At 39.6% G+C, this 18,007-nt stretch overlaps 1 protein-coding gene across 3 annotated transcripts in view; it reads left to right on the forward strand.

Moving 5' to 3' along the window:
* Positions 1-18,007, forward strand: part of NELL1 (neural EGFL like 1) — an 856,536-nt gene that overhangs the window by 614,003 nt on the left and 224,526 nt on the right. The gene's annotated exons all lie outside the window — the stretch shown is intronic.

The raw sequence follows: 18,007 nt of genomic DNA on the forward strand, positions 1-18,007 counted from the left end.
AGTTCAGCTGCTCCTATGGAGGTTACATTCCCATGCACACGAATGATCTTCTTGTTCTACAACTTTGCACTTTTGCTTAGCAGGCCCTTCTGCTGTGTGTCCTCCCTCTCTTTTCTTACCTTTCTTTACCTCACCAACTTGGCTCATTCTTTCAGATACTGCTAATGCAGCTGTTCTTCTTGGCAACTTAAGGAAAGATTAGGTACCCTTCCTTAATGGTTTCTTATCATCATGTGTTCTGATTATGAGGACTTAAGATATTACATTCAAATCATCCATTAGCACCTGTTGCTCCCACAATAGTCTAACCCAGAGGTCAGCAAACTCTTTTGGTAAAGAGACAAGTAATAGATATTTTAGCTTTCTGGGGCACATGGTCTCTGTCACAACTAGTCAACTCTGCTGTTGTAGCACAAAAGCAGTCAAAGATAATAGGTAAATTAAAGAGCTTGACTGTGTTCCCATACAACTTTATTTACAAAAACAGATGGCAGGCCATATTTGGCCTGTGGTTATAGTTGGTAATTTCCTGATAGTGGAAATCACAATCATCTCTTATCTTTCTTTGTATCTCCAGCACCTATTTTGGTGCCTGGGATCGAAGGGTTGCTCAACACATGTTAATTGAACTAGGAGTGCGTTAGCCCCTCCAAACCATCACATGCCAAGTGCTTATTCTTGTTTTTATTTGAAGTACAGTCAGGTTGCTGTTAAACAGTGTCAATTCTGTATCCAGCTGGCGTGCCTCATTTGAGGACCAAAAGTGAGTCAGTACTTCCTAAATTAACAGGTCACACTCTAAAAAGGAGATCCGTGTATCCTGCCTGAGCATCTAAGGCTTCTTGCTAATTTTCTCAGGTATTCCATTACCCTTGGGTCTTTCAAGTCTCCTTGAAACCAGCCACAGTGCCATCTGCAACCTGTTTATTGAAAGCTGTGTAACTAAGTACAGTAATAGAATTTTTCAATCAATACCCAATTGTAGCAGAAGCCAGTGGAGAGATTTCAGGGCAGCTGTAACATGCTGAGATAACTTGGTGTCACTAAGAAATCAGGCAGCAGAGAGTAGTATTAACTGAGTTCCATCAATCACACATGTGGGCACTGGGCCTGAAATTTGGTATAGGAGCTAGAGGATTGCATGATGTGTATTTGGTTGTGTAAACCCAGACAACAAATTCATCTGAACTCTGCTTATGACATTCAGCTGGTTTGGGCCTCTCGTAACAATTTTCTTTTCTTTTCCCCAGTTCAAAAATTCATCAGTCTCCTCTGTGCACATAACACAAAAGGAAGAGCAGTGGCACCTAATGGTAACCCTGGGAGAGTTGGTACCAAGAGGGAATATAGCCTAATAGAAAGAAACTTGGAAGTCAAAAGACCCAGAATTAAAATTCCAGCTGTTCCTCCTACTGTGTATTTTGGGTCTGAGTCGGGTTACATCCAGAGCGTTAGTTTTCCTGCCTTTACAATGGGGATAATGCCTGCCTGCCTCATCACAGTGTCTCAGTGAATTTCAAAGCAATTTTTGACCGTGCAAATGCTATGCAGTGATAGTTGTTGTATTATGAACACCTCAATTATTCTGCTTCTCCAGGGAATGATGTGTCAACCCTAAGTGAATTTTCCTTATAATTTAATCTGTTAAGTGCCAGGAGTTTAATTTTAACAAAGTTTATGTAAGTCTTTCTCAAAGAATGCATAGCATACTAACTGCTTTATTAAACCAAATAGTCGATGCAGATTTAACCCATGTGTTGTTCAGAGTTAACACTGGGAATTCTCCTTCTGTTAGCAGTGTCATAGCTGCAGGTGCTGCTGGCTGTGGAACTGACATGTGATTGGGCTCTGGCTTCAGAAGTAGTATGGCTTTTGCCTTCTGGAAAAATCCCAACAACTTTGTTAAACTGAGCTATTTGCCTCTTTTCCACAAAGGGAAAATGCATAGTTGGAGAATTATTGAAATACTGTTGTAGTTGGAAGGAACATCCAACACCGTGGAGTTTGATCTCTTCTTAGAAAGAAGTGAAATGAGATCCCAAGGGTTTAATGACCTGCTCGTGATGACACAGAAAATGAGTGTCAAAGCTCACACCCAATCCCTGATCGCCTGACCACATTAACAGTAGTGGACATTTGCATAGAGCTTTACAGTTTCCAAAATATTGGCATATCCGTATCTTATTTGGACCTCTCGGAAATCCTGTGAAGTTGACAGAGTGGGGGTCATTCCCTCCATTTCCAACATGTTAAGTGACTTTTCTAAGGCCACCCAGTTGCTGTCTGGTTGGGAAGAGATGCTGGGGACATGCACCTATCTTCTGATCACAGGTTCCAGTTTCATTCCAAGCCATCATATTTCACACCCCTGCCCTGTGCCTTGTCTGTTAGAGCATGCCGTGTAAGTGCTGCATGGCATCTGGGGCGGTGTGGCTTTGCTGACTGCTCTAAATTTTCTTCCTAAAAAAAGATGTCTTCTCCCAATAAGTTCTTCCTGTTTCAGAGCAGTTTCTCCAGTGTGGCCGTTGGTATGCTCTGAATTGTTCACAAAGCACTTAAAACCTTACTGTGAGGTCTGTACCGCTGGTCCTAGCAGTCACGGGCACCTTCACATCATATCAGCTCTTACCCACTTGCACTCACAGTCTGCTTCTGTCTCCAGCCTCATCTCCTGCCCCTTTTTTCTAAGCATTTTCGGTTCCACCCATGCTGAATTAATTGAAGTTCCCAGCATAAGGAAGCCTCTTTTTTTTTTTTGCTGTTTTAGTAAAAAATATTTCAGCTGGAAGCAATGCAACCCCAACTCAAACTGGCTTAAACATACCAGGGAATTTATTGCCTCCTGAAACTAACAATCCAGGGATAGATCAGGCACTGCTGGACTCAGTATTTCCAAATGAGTATAAGGAAGACGTCTGTCTCTCTTTTCCCTTTCCTTCAATCTGAATTTTTCTGTGTTAGATTTCTTTCTTAGGCCGATTCTCTCAAGTGAAAGGAAAGGTGACCACTGGCAGTTCCAGACTTATATTAGCTAAGCAATTCCATTGGAATGAGAGTATTTCCTACCACCTCCAACACTATGATAGCATCAAGAAAATGGTCTTTTTTTGAATTGGCTTAATTATATATTTCCATACTTAGAATTGGGACATGCAATGAGTTCAACCCAATCCACACAAACTGAGAATAGGGATAAGAGAGATTCCTGAAATAAAACAACACATTTTGTTACTATTAATGGGGAGTGAATGCTGAACAGGCAAAAACAGCAAACTTTCACTACACGCACTAAAAGGCCTGTCCCTCAGTTCACCCTGTTAAAGTATCTGGTGCCATCTTACTTACCTAGAAAACTCCTACTTATCTTTCTAAACCCTACTCGTAAGCCATTTACTATGTGGATGATTTGGGGGTAAGTTACTTAACCTCTGTATGTTTTAGTTTCTTTGTCTACAGCATTTAGAAATAATCAAGCATCAGACTAAGGCCCTCAGTTGGTCAATGTGTCCTCAGTATGGCTCTGTCTCAGTATTACTGATTATAGTAATGTCCTATGAAACCAAAAAAATGAACGTGAAGTGATTTGGCCTTTTATTTAATGTCTCACAATCTGCTAGACTGTAAGCATTACTGTTTACTCTGCAGCTCTTGAAATAAGTAAGACTTAGTTCTTTCATCAGTTGCCTTGACATAGTCTGTAGAATTTATAAATCTGATAGACAGTAAGGCATCTCTGCCGTCATGCCCAGGAGGTTGCTAGTCATCTCAGGAGACTCCTAGTCTGAGAGACTGGAAACCCCTCTATCCCCTCTCTCCATATGCTCTTTTCATCTTCATCTTAAGAAATGTCCTAAGTCCTCAACTCCTTGCTTTTAATCTTTGACATGGCTTCTGTTGCTGTAGCCAATCTCTACTTCTCTTCCTTCCATGTCTTTCCTATCTACTGCTTCTCAGGTTCTCCGATTTTATATCTAATGATCATCAATTCCTTTTTTTTCCTAATTTGAGATACAATCAAAACACCCTTTTGGACGATAATCTCATTCACTTCATTTGGTTACCTAGATATTTTCTCTTGTGCTTACTGCTTTGACATTGTTCTCCATTCCAGTAATTTCTTGGGTATAATTTTGGATATGGTATCATTCTGGATGTTGGAAGTTCCTGATTCCTCTTTTGAAAAATAGCAAATGGTAAATACCAACACCATGAATGGTTAGTGAAAGAAGAGGAAATGATTTAACTATTGAGGTAGATTTTATTTAAAAGTTCGAAAGCCACTAGTATTGTTCTTACGATTAAGAATTTTTCTTCTCCATTGCCCAATGCATAGGTATAAAATTTCATTTATACTGTATATTCTGTTCTGTTGAAGAAGAAAATAGAAGCCAAAGCACATGTAACAGGCCAATAGAAGCCACCTGAGTATCTTCTCCAATGCTAACAGTAAGTTTAAAGTGCCTAGTGACATTCAACTAAATCTTTTGCTGGTTTTAGAAGTCTACTCTGTGATTTGTAATTAATTTATTCAATAAGGAGCGATTGATTATGTATTATGTGCCAAGAACTGGGTGTGGAACTGGAGACAGAGGGATGAAAGACATGATGTGCATACTTGAAAAGCTCAAATCTCTTAGGCCAGACACACTGGTAAGAAGACAGCTAGGAGAGTATGATAAGTGATGAAATATCTCTGGAGGAATACAGGAGGGGCCTTATAGTGCATTAAATAGTGACCCCCCCCAAAATATATGTCCATGTCCTAACCCCCAATACCTGTAAATGTGACCTTATTTGGAAATAGGGTCTTTGAAGATCTAGTTAAGGAACTTGAGGTGATATCATCCTGGATTTAGCAGGGGCCCTAAATCTAATGACTTGTGTCATTATAAGAGAAATGAGAGGGAGATTTGAGACAGAGTCCCCCTGGGGAAGGCCACAGAAAGATGAAAGTAGAGATTGGATTTAGGAAGCTACAAGCCAGGGAATGCCAAGAACCGTTGGCAGCCAGAGAAGCTGGGAGAAAGGCCTGGGGCACATTCCCCCCGCAGCCTCCAGAAGGCACGAACCCCACCGAAACCTTGATTTCAGACAGAGAGAGAGTAATATTTTTCGTCTGTGTTAACTCACCAGTCAGTGGTAACTTCTTACGGCAGCTGTAGGAAACTAATACAGGCCTTTAACCTAGACTGCAAGCCTGGGGTGAAAGAGGGTCATCCAACATAAAATGCTTCCCAGTTCAGGAGACATTTCAGCTGTAGATTGGAGGCCAAGGAGGAATTAACCAATTTACCGATGGGGAAAAGAATTCCAGGCAGAAAAAATACATGTAAGCGTAGCCCATTTTATTGCAAGAGAAAAAGCCTCCCTAATTCATAACTCTGTAGAAGAAGGGCAAGAGACATGTTACTTACCCAGTTTGTTTCCTTTGGACAAAGTTCTTGCCTCTACTCTGCGGAGTCTACCTGGTCCATAGATTATTGGGGGAGCTGTTGACTCTTCTCACGCCTCCACTTCTATCACACTGGTTTAGGGGACCATCAGTTTCTCATCTGAATTATTGTAATAGCTTTATAAGTGCTCTGTTTGCTTTTATTATCTCCTGTTCCACCCCATGGTCTATTTTTCCTCAACACAACAACCAGAAAGATCCTGTTAAAACCTAAGTGACATTATGTCACTCTGTAGCACAAAACATTCCAACGGCTATTTCATTCAGAGCAAAAAACCAAAGTCCTTAAGTGTCCTAAAGACACTAAGAGAAGTGCGATTCCATGAGCTTTCTGCTGCCGTCTCCTGTGACTCAGCCCCTGCCTCACCTGGCCTGCTTGCCGTGCCTGAAGGTGCTGGGTAAGGGCCTGTGCCAGGACCTTGGCACTGAGCGGTTCCCTTTGCCCAGAACACTCCTCACCCCCCTTGTCTGCCTGGTCTGCTGTCTCTCATCCTTTATGTGTCTGTTCAAATGTCAATTTATTAGGCCTTTATGACTACCCTACGTAGGTATTAACCCCTCTCCTAACACTTATCTCCCTTACTCTGCTTTAGTTTTCCCCATAACACTTATTATTATCTGAATTTTTGTACTTTTACTTGTTTGCGTGTTTTTCCCCCACTAAAAGGTAAGCATCATAAAATCAGAGACATTGTCTGCTCTGATCATTGTTATATGTTAACTGCCTAGCAGAGTACTTGGTGCGTAGTAAGATTTCAACTGCTGGTTTTTGAATGCATGGATCAACGATTCTTAGATTTTTTTTTTTAACTGTGAACTTTATAAAAGAAATGAAAATATTTGATAGGAATTTCGAAACCCACGTTTTATTTAAAAAAACAAATAAATTTCAAGTGTAATATTATAGAAAAGAGATGACCGAGGCCTGCAGTGTGTTCTGATATTCATTCTATGTTCCTTCTCACTGAAAAAACAAAGGAGCAAACAAAAAATTGGGGTTGCCAAGTACTTTTTTTTTTTTTTTAACCTGAACTCCCTTTTTACTTCTTACAATTATCCAAGGAAAGAATATAGTCCTTGAGGCCCAAATGTTATCAAATGGCTTCTGAGGGAGGCTCTGCTTCTCTCCTGTGTACTTTGCAAATGCTGGCTGGGCTGTGAGATGCCCCATCTTGTCTTTCTGTCCCTCTAACCTGGTACTCTGTACCTGTCATTTCCTTGCTGGGATCATAGTACCCTGATAAGAATGAACAGTCTCTGCACACTGTGGGTATAGAGGAGATATTTAAAAATTCTCTGCATGAGTTGATTCCCTTCCAGCTGAGAGTCTTGAGCTGGGAGCAGCTCCCCAGCTGGGCAGAAAGTTGGACGCCATGAAAACTCCTTTATAACACCCTCAGGAAATAGTAGCCACAACATCTTGCTTACTCTCTTCATAGGCAGCATCATGTGGGCTAACCAGATGGATACAAAAGCAAGCTCAGCCTGTGTGGGGAACTGTGCCTGGGGGGTAAAGCAGCCAGTGAAAGTGGCAAGGGACAAATCTGGAGAGGAAGGCAATGTATCAGGCTCTGCACCACTTGCTTTCATGTTTATATTGTCATTTAACTTTGAAACAAATTTGATGAAAAGGTATTTATGTCTTCATTTCACAAGTGGGCCCACAGAGGCTCAGAGAAGGTGAGTAATTTAGCCGAAGGTCACACAGCTAGTGATTTAATCCAGGTTTCTCTGATTCCAGGGGCTGTGTTCTCTTTACCTGTACCACGCTGCCTATAAATTAGAAATACATTTAGAGGGATTTGAGCTTAAATATTTCAAAAGGAACACTGGCTGAAGAATGAGGGCAGCTCATGTTGTAGATGAGATATAGCTAAACGTCTAGACAATACAGATAACCAGGCGGTGGTGAAGGCTAGAGGCCCGGTGGGTGTGTATGAACATGAAAGCAGCCATTAATCAGACAAGCTCGCTTAAGAGGACCCTGGGTTTTGACTTTGAAGGCAGCCAAGGAAAGGTCAAATATATGTTTTGAGTCCACCAGCAAGCAGCACTCTTTGGAATTCCTTTGCATTCTACAACATGATAATTAATAATTCTAACTCTGGATTCATTGGTCGGGACCTTCAAGCATGGAACTGAAAAGTAGCACATTTTCAACAAAATACAAATGTAGCCTGATAGCCCTGTGAATTAGGGTTTCATTGACCCTCGGTTCCCCACGTCAGTGTATTTGTCCTCAAATGGGTTTCCCCACTGTGGATATAAGTATGTAACTAATAATAATAATTAAAATCTTTTGAGTACCTGGGACTAAGTATTTGACCTTTATTCCTCATAACAACCATGTAATGAGGGTGCTATTTTTCTTTCAATTTTGTTGTGAGGGAAATAAAGTTCATTGATATTTCTAGGTCAGCCCCAGGTCACACAGCTAGAAAATGGCAGATGTGAGATCAGCACCTGTGGTGCCCATTTCTGAAAGCCTCTCATCTGACAACCTAGGTGTCTGTCTGTGTTAGGCGTTACAGAGTGTGGGTGCGGGGAGCAGTGTTTGCTGCAGGGTCTGCTTGCTAAGTTAATTCTCTTTCATTCCTCTATTCTTTTTATGCTTTCATCCTTCCCTCCTCCCTTATTTCTACCTTCTCTCCTTCCCTCCCCACATTCTAAATCCCCAAACTAGTTTTCTCCCATTGGGTAAAGCTGGCATCACTTCTCAGATACCTGATGCTGTTTTAGAATCCCAGAGCCTGGAATTCTTTGTCTCTGCTTCCTAATTAACTTTCTCTTGAGCAAGTCATCTACTTCTCTCCTCTCAGTTTTCGCATTTACAGAATGAAGGTACCATTACAAATCACCATTCAAGATTCTCATGAAGCACTTTCTAAAACAAAAGCATAAAACTCTTTACGAATCTGAGAAACTGTTCAAGTTCCAAGATGGTGGTGGGAAATGGAAGAGCTCTCTTGAGAACCTGGGTCCACCCGAATTACCCAGCTTCTGTCACTGCAGCTGGGATCCGTATCTCACTCAAGATTTAACATCTAATTCCATGCGGTTATATAAAAATCACATAGTGATTTTTCCTGGGAGAGCTTGCTGGAATTTATTTCTTAAAATCTCTAGACTGGGACCTCCAAGGGTAATAGATGTGTTGGGCTCCAGCATGGCAGTGCAGCAGGGAACCTTCTGACCCTCGCACCCCAGGCTTTCTCCTCAACTGCTTTTCACAGCTATCACTTGCAGGCTCCCATTCCTAATGCTCCTGTAAACGCTGAACACCAAATTTTGAATTGCTTTCAGAGTTTTTGTTGCAAAGATGTAATTTGACTGTTGCCTTAGTTTGTACGTTGTAGGGAGTCCCGAACTAACTTCCTGAATTTTGCTTTTGGAAATTTGAACACCATCTCTCATTCTATTCCTCTTCTTGGGTTTTTGTCTTCATCCCCTTCATCATTTTCTTTGTTATTGATTCCAGTGCTCAACAAGCTCTCAAACTCTGCCATCGATTTGTGTGTCAGTTAGGGAAGGTAGGCTGCAAAGAGTTTTGATATTTGAAAGAAAATGCTGTACTATATTAATTAACCTAGAGAGAAAGAGATTGACAGAGTAAAAAGAACTAACATTTACTGAGCGCTTACGATGTGTGGACATTATGTCAAGTACTTTACCTGCACTATCTTACTTAAGCCCGGTAATATCAGTATGATGTAGGTTCTCTTAGTGACTTAGTTATACAGGTAAGGAGTATGAATATAAGTTCATTTGTATCTTTCTTTTTTTCTTTAAATACAAAGCAAAAGTAGACCTACAGACATAGAGAACAAATTTATGTTACCAAAGGGGAAAGGGGGGGGAGGGATAAATTAAGGGTTTGGGATTAACATATACACATTACTATATATAAAATAGATAAGCAGCAAGGACCTACTGTGTAGCACAGAGAACTGCATTCAATATTTCATAATGACCTATAAGGGGAAAGAATGTGAAAAAGAATATATATATATACATATATATATATATATATGTATATACATATATATGTATATAGCTGAATCATTTTACACCTGAAACTAGCACAACATTGTAAATCAACTATACTTCAATAAAAAAAATAAAAATTAAAAAGAAAGTTAGAAAGAAGTTTGATGCTCAAGGAGATGAAGGAACTATCCAAAAATAATCACAATGGTAATCATTTTGCAATATATAAACGTATCAAACCAGCATGTTGTACACTTTAAACTTAAACAATGTTATATGTCAATTATATCTCAGTAAAGCTAGGGAAAAAAAAATCAACCAGCTAATAAGGGCTGGAACCATGACTGGAGCCCAGGTCTCTCTTTCCAGAGTCACGCTCTTAACCGCTCACTGAGCCATAGGTGGTCCTGAAGACTTACCGAGGCGCCCCAGTTGTTTGGGTGATGTGTCCGAGATTGACCCCACCTCCCAGGGACACATGGTTGGGGCTGAATATCCCTCATTCCCAAGTTCTTAGTAATTTCCTGTTGAATTGCTCTCCCTTTTACATGATTCTTCCAGTTCTACATTTCAGAGATTTTAAAATCATAAAAACGAATTCATATTCAACATTTTGATTCTGCCTCCCTAAGAAAGAGACCACTCTTGTTCTGAATGAAAGTGAATTGGGGAAAAATAAGATAATATTGGCAGTCCTAAATCCTTCATAAGACCAGTGGGTATCTGGTGAGACAGGCAGAGCAGAAGTGGCCCATCTGTGAAGTAGCACAAATCCTGCGTTCATAAAATCCCAGCTAATCCCCCCCCACTCCTCCTTCCTCACAGCCCCTCTTCCAGGCAGCTGAAGCCTCTTTTAGCTCTACCCAGTCGTGCTCCATGCCTCTATACCTTTGCAGATGCTGTTCCTTCCTCCTGACTTGAACACCCTTGGCCCCCAGCTGCCTGATGGTTTCTTATTTATTTTTCTGATTCAGCTGAGGCAGCAGCTCTTCTTTGGAGCCATTCTTGACCTTCCAGGCAGAAACAACCCTTTCCTTCTTTCTACCTCCTCTTGGTTTTGTGTACTGCTGGGATCTGTAAAGCATTATGCGATCCTCACAATCTGCTCCTTAGGGCCTTTGCACTTGTGGTATCCTCTGCTTGGAACACTCTTTCTCCTCTTTGGGTCTTCTCCCAAATGCCACTGTCTTAGGGCCTTCCGTGATTACCCTGTTCAATTACAACCTTCCCCACTGGCATACTTCATATCCCCCTGGTCTGCTCTATTTTGGGCCGTAACACTTGTCATCATCTCATTTGTGATGTCACTGACATGCTTATTTTGTTATTCTGTATCTTCCCCCTAGAATATAAGCCCATATGTTGACATGTTTTTATCTGTCTGAGCCCTGGTTCTCAGAATAATCCTTGGTACAGAGGGTACTCAATAAGTATTTATTAATTACTAAATTAAGGGACTGTCTTCTGTCAACTTTCATCATACTGACATTTGGAGCTGGATAATTCTTTGTTGTGAGGCTGCCCTGTGCACGTAGGATGTTTAGCAGTATCCCTGATTTCTACCCGCCAGTAGCATTCCTCCAGCTGTAACAACTAAAAATGTCTCCAGACATTTCCAAATATCCCCTGGGGGGGATATTGCCCTCAGGGAGAATCATTGTATTAGAATCCCAGATCCTAGAAAACAGGGATCATATCTTTTTAGAGTATCTGGTGTCAAGCACACAGTAGATGGCTGATAAATTTGTAAAGCTGGAATGATCTGACTTGGTCAAGTGTTTATCTCAAATTTCACAATATAGTTAGCTTGTACACAAGACTGTCTTCTCAAACTTTTTATTTACTCTATATAATTAAATTACTCTACCAAGAAATATGGGTTCAGTGTCGCCAGAGTTCAGGATGATATAGAGGAAGGCAGAGTTGCAACAAACATGACCATGGCCCTTAAGAATCTCATAGTCCAGTTATAGAAACACATATATAGCACCCCCCAAATGCAGAAGGATGTCTCCCTTCAAGCTATGCCACTCCTGTCTAGTTCATCTTTTGTAACAGATTATCTCTAAAGGCCTAGTGAGCAAATACTTCAACTTTGCAGGCCATGTGATCTCAGTTGTAACTACATCCATAGAAAATAACACTTGTAGACATTCTCTTATCTTTTCAGTCTTTCTAGAGCTAAAACCAACACCTCAATGTGAAGATTTCAAGGTTAATCTAAAAGTGACTCTATGCCCCCATCCTGTCACAAAATGCTATGGACTAGAAAAATGTGACTATCACCAAGAATGTATGAAACAAGCACATGGTTTAAACTGCAGTTTTAGTGGGTTGGGAAAGCAAGTCATTGATTCATAGCTGTATTTATAAATTACGTACAACAGAATATAATACAATACCATATATGGAAGGCAATACAATACAGTATAATACAAGGCAATATGATAGAAAATATCAGAATGCATTACACATACTAAGAGTACATTTTATATTTCTGGTTGTCTATGTGTGTACGTATGGGGTTTCTGATGTAAAACTTATTTCTAACTATATAGTGTACTAAAAAAGATCAGCAAAGCACTGTTTTAAACCAACTAGAATAATGGATAGAAAAATGGAAAAGCCTATATGCAGATACCCAGGCAAGACACTGTTGTACCTTAAGGTAAGTAACAAATCTGGAAAGTGGATGAGAGATGGGTTGACGGAGAGGATGGCTCACAGATTGTAAAACGCTCCTGCTTCCCCACATGGCTTACTGTGTTCTGTTCTGATGTTCAGTCTCTAACCTTGATGTGAGTTAACAACACCTGTTCATTTTCTTCATTTATTTGTTACCTTTCTGCAGGACAAAACCATGACCTGAACTGTCTCTTTTCCTGTGCTTCTCCACCTGGCAAAAATCCCATTCCTTCTTCCAGGCCCAGCTCAAATGCCAGCTCTGTTGCAAAGCTTTGCCCGGGTGCACCAGGCACAGTTAATCACGTTCTTCTCCACGTTTTCTCAGTACTTTATTCATACTGCTACAGGGGCATAGATCACATTTGAATGTGCTTGGTTTTATATGTGCCATTCTCTGCTACTCGATTGTGAGCTTCTTGGGCATGGAGACAATTTTCATGTGTCCTTTTAGACTTCTCAGCACTCAGCACATTATCTACACATAGTAGGTGGCTAATCCCTAAATGGAGACTGCTGAGTGATGTTGTTGGGACTCTGAGCTTGAAACCCAGGATGCCACTTAGTAGTGGTGCGACCTTTGATAACTTACCTTACTTCTCTAAGCTCGCTTTCTCATCTGAAAAGGAGAATAGCGTGAGAAACGCACAGCATTGCTGTAAAGATGAAATGGAATATTAGGTCTATAAGGTACTTAATGGGTCTTCAATAAATGGAATTTACTGTCACTATTGTTGTCATTATTATTAATACTGTTGAAAAGAAGAGTGCAAAAGGCTAGCAGAGCTGCAGATACAAACACAAGTAGCGAGTGATAGGAGTGAAGGTGATTTAGGGGCCAATAATTAAATATTAAGTTATGCAGTATAGTGTGTGCTTGAGACTAGAATGATATGAAAAGTGAGAATTGCAGACATCTGGATATTTGGTTTTTTATATCAGAATAGCTATCTGGATGGTTTTCACTCTTACCTTTATATTTTACACTCTTGGGAGACTTTGGGAGGATGCAAAAAGGGATTAAAATAACCTAATTTTACTCATGGAGGTACCCCATAGACTTAATTGTGTGAAGTCGGAGTGGAGTTTGTCACCTGCAACACTACTGATGTTCTGGGCCAGGTACTTTTTTTGCTACGCAAGGTTGACTTGTACATTGTAGGATATTTAGCAACATCTCTGTCCTCTACCCGCCAAATGCCACTAGCACCCTGACCCTACCTGCCATCTTGTAACAACCAAAATGTTTGAGGGGATCTTTGATAAATATTATGTTCTGAACAAGGTGAGGAATAAACCAAAAAGCAGGCATGGTGGAGGGGGGGTGACCTCACCTTTATTATTGACAGAGCTGGATTGGAGAACATGCGTTTAAGTCTGTAAGTCAAGCTGGTTTGCTAAGAATAAACACAGGATAAGACCAGCTTACCCACTGAATCCCAGGGAGAAAGGCATCATCAGGGAAGTAAGGAAAATTGATACCATTTGAAGGCATCTCACTCCCAAGAGAGAAGCGAGGTAGGCATGGAGTTTTACTGAGCATGACCAGATGTTAAATATTTTCTCCCCCCTTTGGAATTTAGGTGCATATAATCAAATTAATTATAATCTTTGGTTTATGACACCTTGTAACCATTGGTCCATGGTGGCCAGCTTTTATTTATTTTGATATCTTGATAGTTATTTTTAATAATGAAATTCACACCTACTAACTCACCGTCCAAAATAAAACTAGAAATGTAAATATTACTCACTCCTAATGATAGTTTTTCTCAGCCCATTCTCCTGTTTCTCCCACCCAAGGAACATCATCTTGATATATATTGTTTCCAAATTTACCAATAGAATAAATCTCTCTACTTCCCCAGGGACAGAATGAGCAAAGCTGGCAAAGAGAGGGCAGAAATGAGCTTAAGGAAAATGCTTTCTCAAGGAAACCAGGAGGGAGGGAAAAGGGTTTACTTCTACCAGATGGTGTTGAAACTTGTATGTTTCCTTATTTTTTCAGAATACAGGGTGTCCCTAGGAACTAAATATATGCCAGTTATACTTTAAGAGGATCATACCAAGTGTTTAGAACTTGGAGGGCTATTACTTTTTTTTATTAGTGTAAAACTATTTTTGTCAAATTGAGCACATGGTGATAATACTGGGCATCCACAAACCTGGCATCTGCAAACCCACTTTCTCATTCTGTTCCCCTTAAAGTCCAAGTTTTGTTTCACATGCTCAGAATTTTTTAAATATAAAAAGTAGTCTTTCTTTGGATAAACTCCCTCAGTTTTGAATTTTTTAATTTATTTTATTGCACAGTAGGAAGAGTCCTTTCAAAAATAGAATCATACCATTTTAGAGTTGATCTGATCCAATATCACCCCCAGGGTAGCAGTTAATAACAAATGACATTATAATGACAGATTCAAGTTTGTAATCTCATTGAATATCTGCGGTCTACAAACCATACCTTGGAATCTAGAAAGTGGTCGACAAAGGAGTGACACACCCATGATGCTTGAGTTTTTCTGAGTTTGCAAAGAAGCTATGATTCCAAGTCCCATGGCAAACCACATGATACTACTGGGTCACCAAGTCAGGGAAGGAGTGACAATTAGCCCTTACTAAAGAATAAGTGCCATAGCACGGGGATCTTTTCACTGCTGCATCTCCAGAATCTAGATGAGGAACTGGTGCGTTATAGTACTGGTATTTGGAAAAGCAAAGGCCTGGTGGTAAGTTAAGATAGTCACATCCAGTTCTTAAGCTTATTCCACTTGCAGTGCCCTGTGCTGGGTGGTTTACGTTGGTAGTTTAATTTAACCTGCACAGCATGGTGTTTTCATTATTATCATTATTGCTTTGCTCTTGAGAAAACTGAGGTCCAGAGGAGTGAAATTATTTGCTTAGGTCACATAGCTAATACATACAGAGCAAGGATTTGGACCATGTGGTTTCTACCATCCTGTCTTCTCATAAGCTAGAAAGAGGTATAGTAGGTGACCTGGCTTCTTGTTTTGGTTATGCCATCAACTAAGTAATGCTGTGCAAATTATAGATCCTATGAGTACCAGAAGAAATGCTGGGTTCATTGTGGATCCAGAAGGGCCTATCCAGATATAAATAATCTGTGCACAATTTTTAGACTAGGATGCAATAGTGTGTTTTGATGTTTTATGAGGTTTCAAAGAAAACTTGCACTGATCTTGATTTCTCCAGAGTAGCTTAAGTTTTAGATGACATGCTCCTTTTTAATTTGCTTTTGTGTTTTTTGAAATTTTTGGCATATTACCTAAGGTTCAAGTAGGCAGTGAATTTCTTCTTTATTCCAGATAAGTTCCAATCAAAGCAGTATGTGCAATTGGGTGAAATGTGACTAAAAATGGACAAAAATGGAGTTTAGGTGATAGGTGCATGAACTTGCACAACACCCTACACCCCTTCTTGAATGCAATGTGTGCAGTTTGGGAGATATTTTTTTCTTCCAATTTGTAGTCAGTTCCCTTAGCCCTTATGGGACTATTCAAAAAGGGGATAAACCTGCCTATGCGAATGCCAGATTGCAGGTGAATCTGCACTGTATCTTATAAAGAGGAGGTAAGACTTTGAAGCCAAAGAAGTCTTTGTTTGAATCTTGGCTCTGCTGCTTATCATCTGTGCAGCTTACGGGGGGCACTTGATTTCTGAGTCCCCATTTCACCATTTTTATTTGGAAACAGTAACACCTATCTGATATTTGATGATAAGGGCTACTACTATTCTTTTGAGAAACTAAATCAAGCACAAAGAACAAGGGTTGCCTTAAACCCATCCTGGTGAAGCTGAACACCTTATAGGATGGGTTTATGTTGTCTGCGTATTAGACAATTTGTACAAGTTTCACAGTCATAACCAATTAATTTTATTTACGAAATACTTAACACTATGTGCCGAACACTATTTTAAGTCCCTTACAAATATTGACTCATTTTATCCTTATGGCACCCTATTTATTCTATCTGCACATTTTTAGAACATCACAAACATATGCTTTCTTCACAAAATCTATTACCATTTCTGTTTAAGAGGTGAGTAAATCAAGAGCACACATGTATTATAAAACAACACCAAGTCTCCTAACCATGTCTGCTGATGTGTGTGTGTGCGTGCATGCACGCGCATGTGTGTACACAGATCTGGATCAAGTGCTGTTTGTGCCACAAAGAAACCCAGACTGAGCTTCCTGCTTCCAAGCCCCTGCCTTCTTTGGGTGCCACTTGAAACTTTTCTTTACCAGATTTCCATCTGTCATTTTTAGCTTGCAAAAGATTTTTCTTGTTCTGTTGTTAACTTTGATGCAGAGCTGTACTCTAAATATCTTACTTGAAATGTTTGTCACCAGAGCCCACAATGTGTGATTTTGGGGACAAGAGATTTCATATACACTTGTATACATATATGCATTTGGTTTCTGATGAACATACCAAGGCAGATATTGTCTAAACCTTTTTTGTCTTAGTCTCAGGGTACTGAGATGCTGGAAATAGGAAATGGTATTCGAATATCAAGATATACACTATATATCCTCTGGCAGAAACAGAGGAGCTCACAATTAATTGCTAAACTACAGAATGTTAAATCATCCAAGGGACATCAAATGATGTGGAAAATGACAATATTGTGAGAAGTTCTATTTACTTGAACTAGCATTCAACTATCTAAAGACATAATGGAGCTGTTTAAAGTTAGACCCATATTATTTATGTGATGATGGCAAAACATAACCATGACATTTTTCCAGGGTGACATTTTCCAACTGCGATTAAAAATCAAAACATTTGCTCACCGAGCTCTCATGTGAATAAAAGAAATTCTGCGTTAACAAGTTGCAGTCATCTTCATTAATGAGAAATTTTGCAGGTTAAGAACACAAAATTATTGGTTATCCAGCAGGGTTTGATAATAACTTATTCAGATGGAAGTATTGCACAGTTGTAAGAACAAGTGTTTTCCTGTCAGAACAACCTGCAGAATATAGACTAATTCATTCAGCAAATATTTGTTGAGCATCTACTGTGGCCTCAGATTCTGAGACTATGGTACCACGGGGAGCAAAAATAATCATAGTACTTGCCTTGATAGGTCTTGCATTCCAGTGGATGGAAGAGGAGATGGTAATCATTTATGCATAAATGAACATTTATATCTAAAACTGCAAAGGAAAGGGGCATGGAAATATGCTCTGCTAGTGTGTAATAAGGGGAACTAATCCAAGGCTAGCAGGGTAGTGCTGAGATGGCCTTAGGATGACTTTGTAATGTTTATCAAAAAGCTTTATCAAGTCTATACCCCTTGAAATAGGATTTTTACATTGAGGCACTTTCCCTAAAGGAATAATTTGAGATGTGTTAAGCATTTTTTCTATAAGGACAAGGCATTGTTTTTATTATAGAAATGTTGGAGACATCTTAAATATTCAAAAGTAACCACTTAGTTAAATTTATTATGTCCTTAAAAATTGCTTTGACTACCAAAAATCTTTAAAAAAAATGTTTTTATTGTAATAAAAATGCTTAGTAAGAAAGAGTATCTACAAAACAGTGAGTATTTTAAATGCCTTTGCCTTTATCCTAACACTGTCCTTTCTAGTTCCTCAATTGATTCTTCGATTTCAAGTATATCAATAATCATACTAATAGCAACTGTAAGAGCTCTTCATACTAGCTACCATTTAGCACCAAATGCTTTATATCCATTATTTCAATTGATCTGATGTAAACCAGTGAAATAGGTATTATTTCATTTATTTCTTTTTGTATACTGTGACTTTTAAATATGTCAACATACATATGTATTCCCTGTGCAACAATGAAAGAATTGTTTCAATGCCCATGCTATTTACCATGAATTTCC

Source organism: Balaenoptera physalus (assembly GCF_965194825.1).
Source record: "Balaenoptera physalus genome assembly, chromosome: 10".
Lineage (NCBI taxonomy): Eukaryota > Metazoa > Chordata > Mammalia > Artiodactyla > Balaenopteridae > Balaenoptera > Balaenoptera physalus.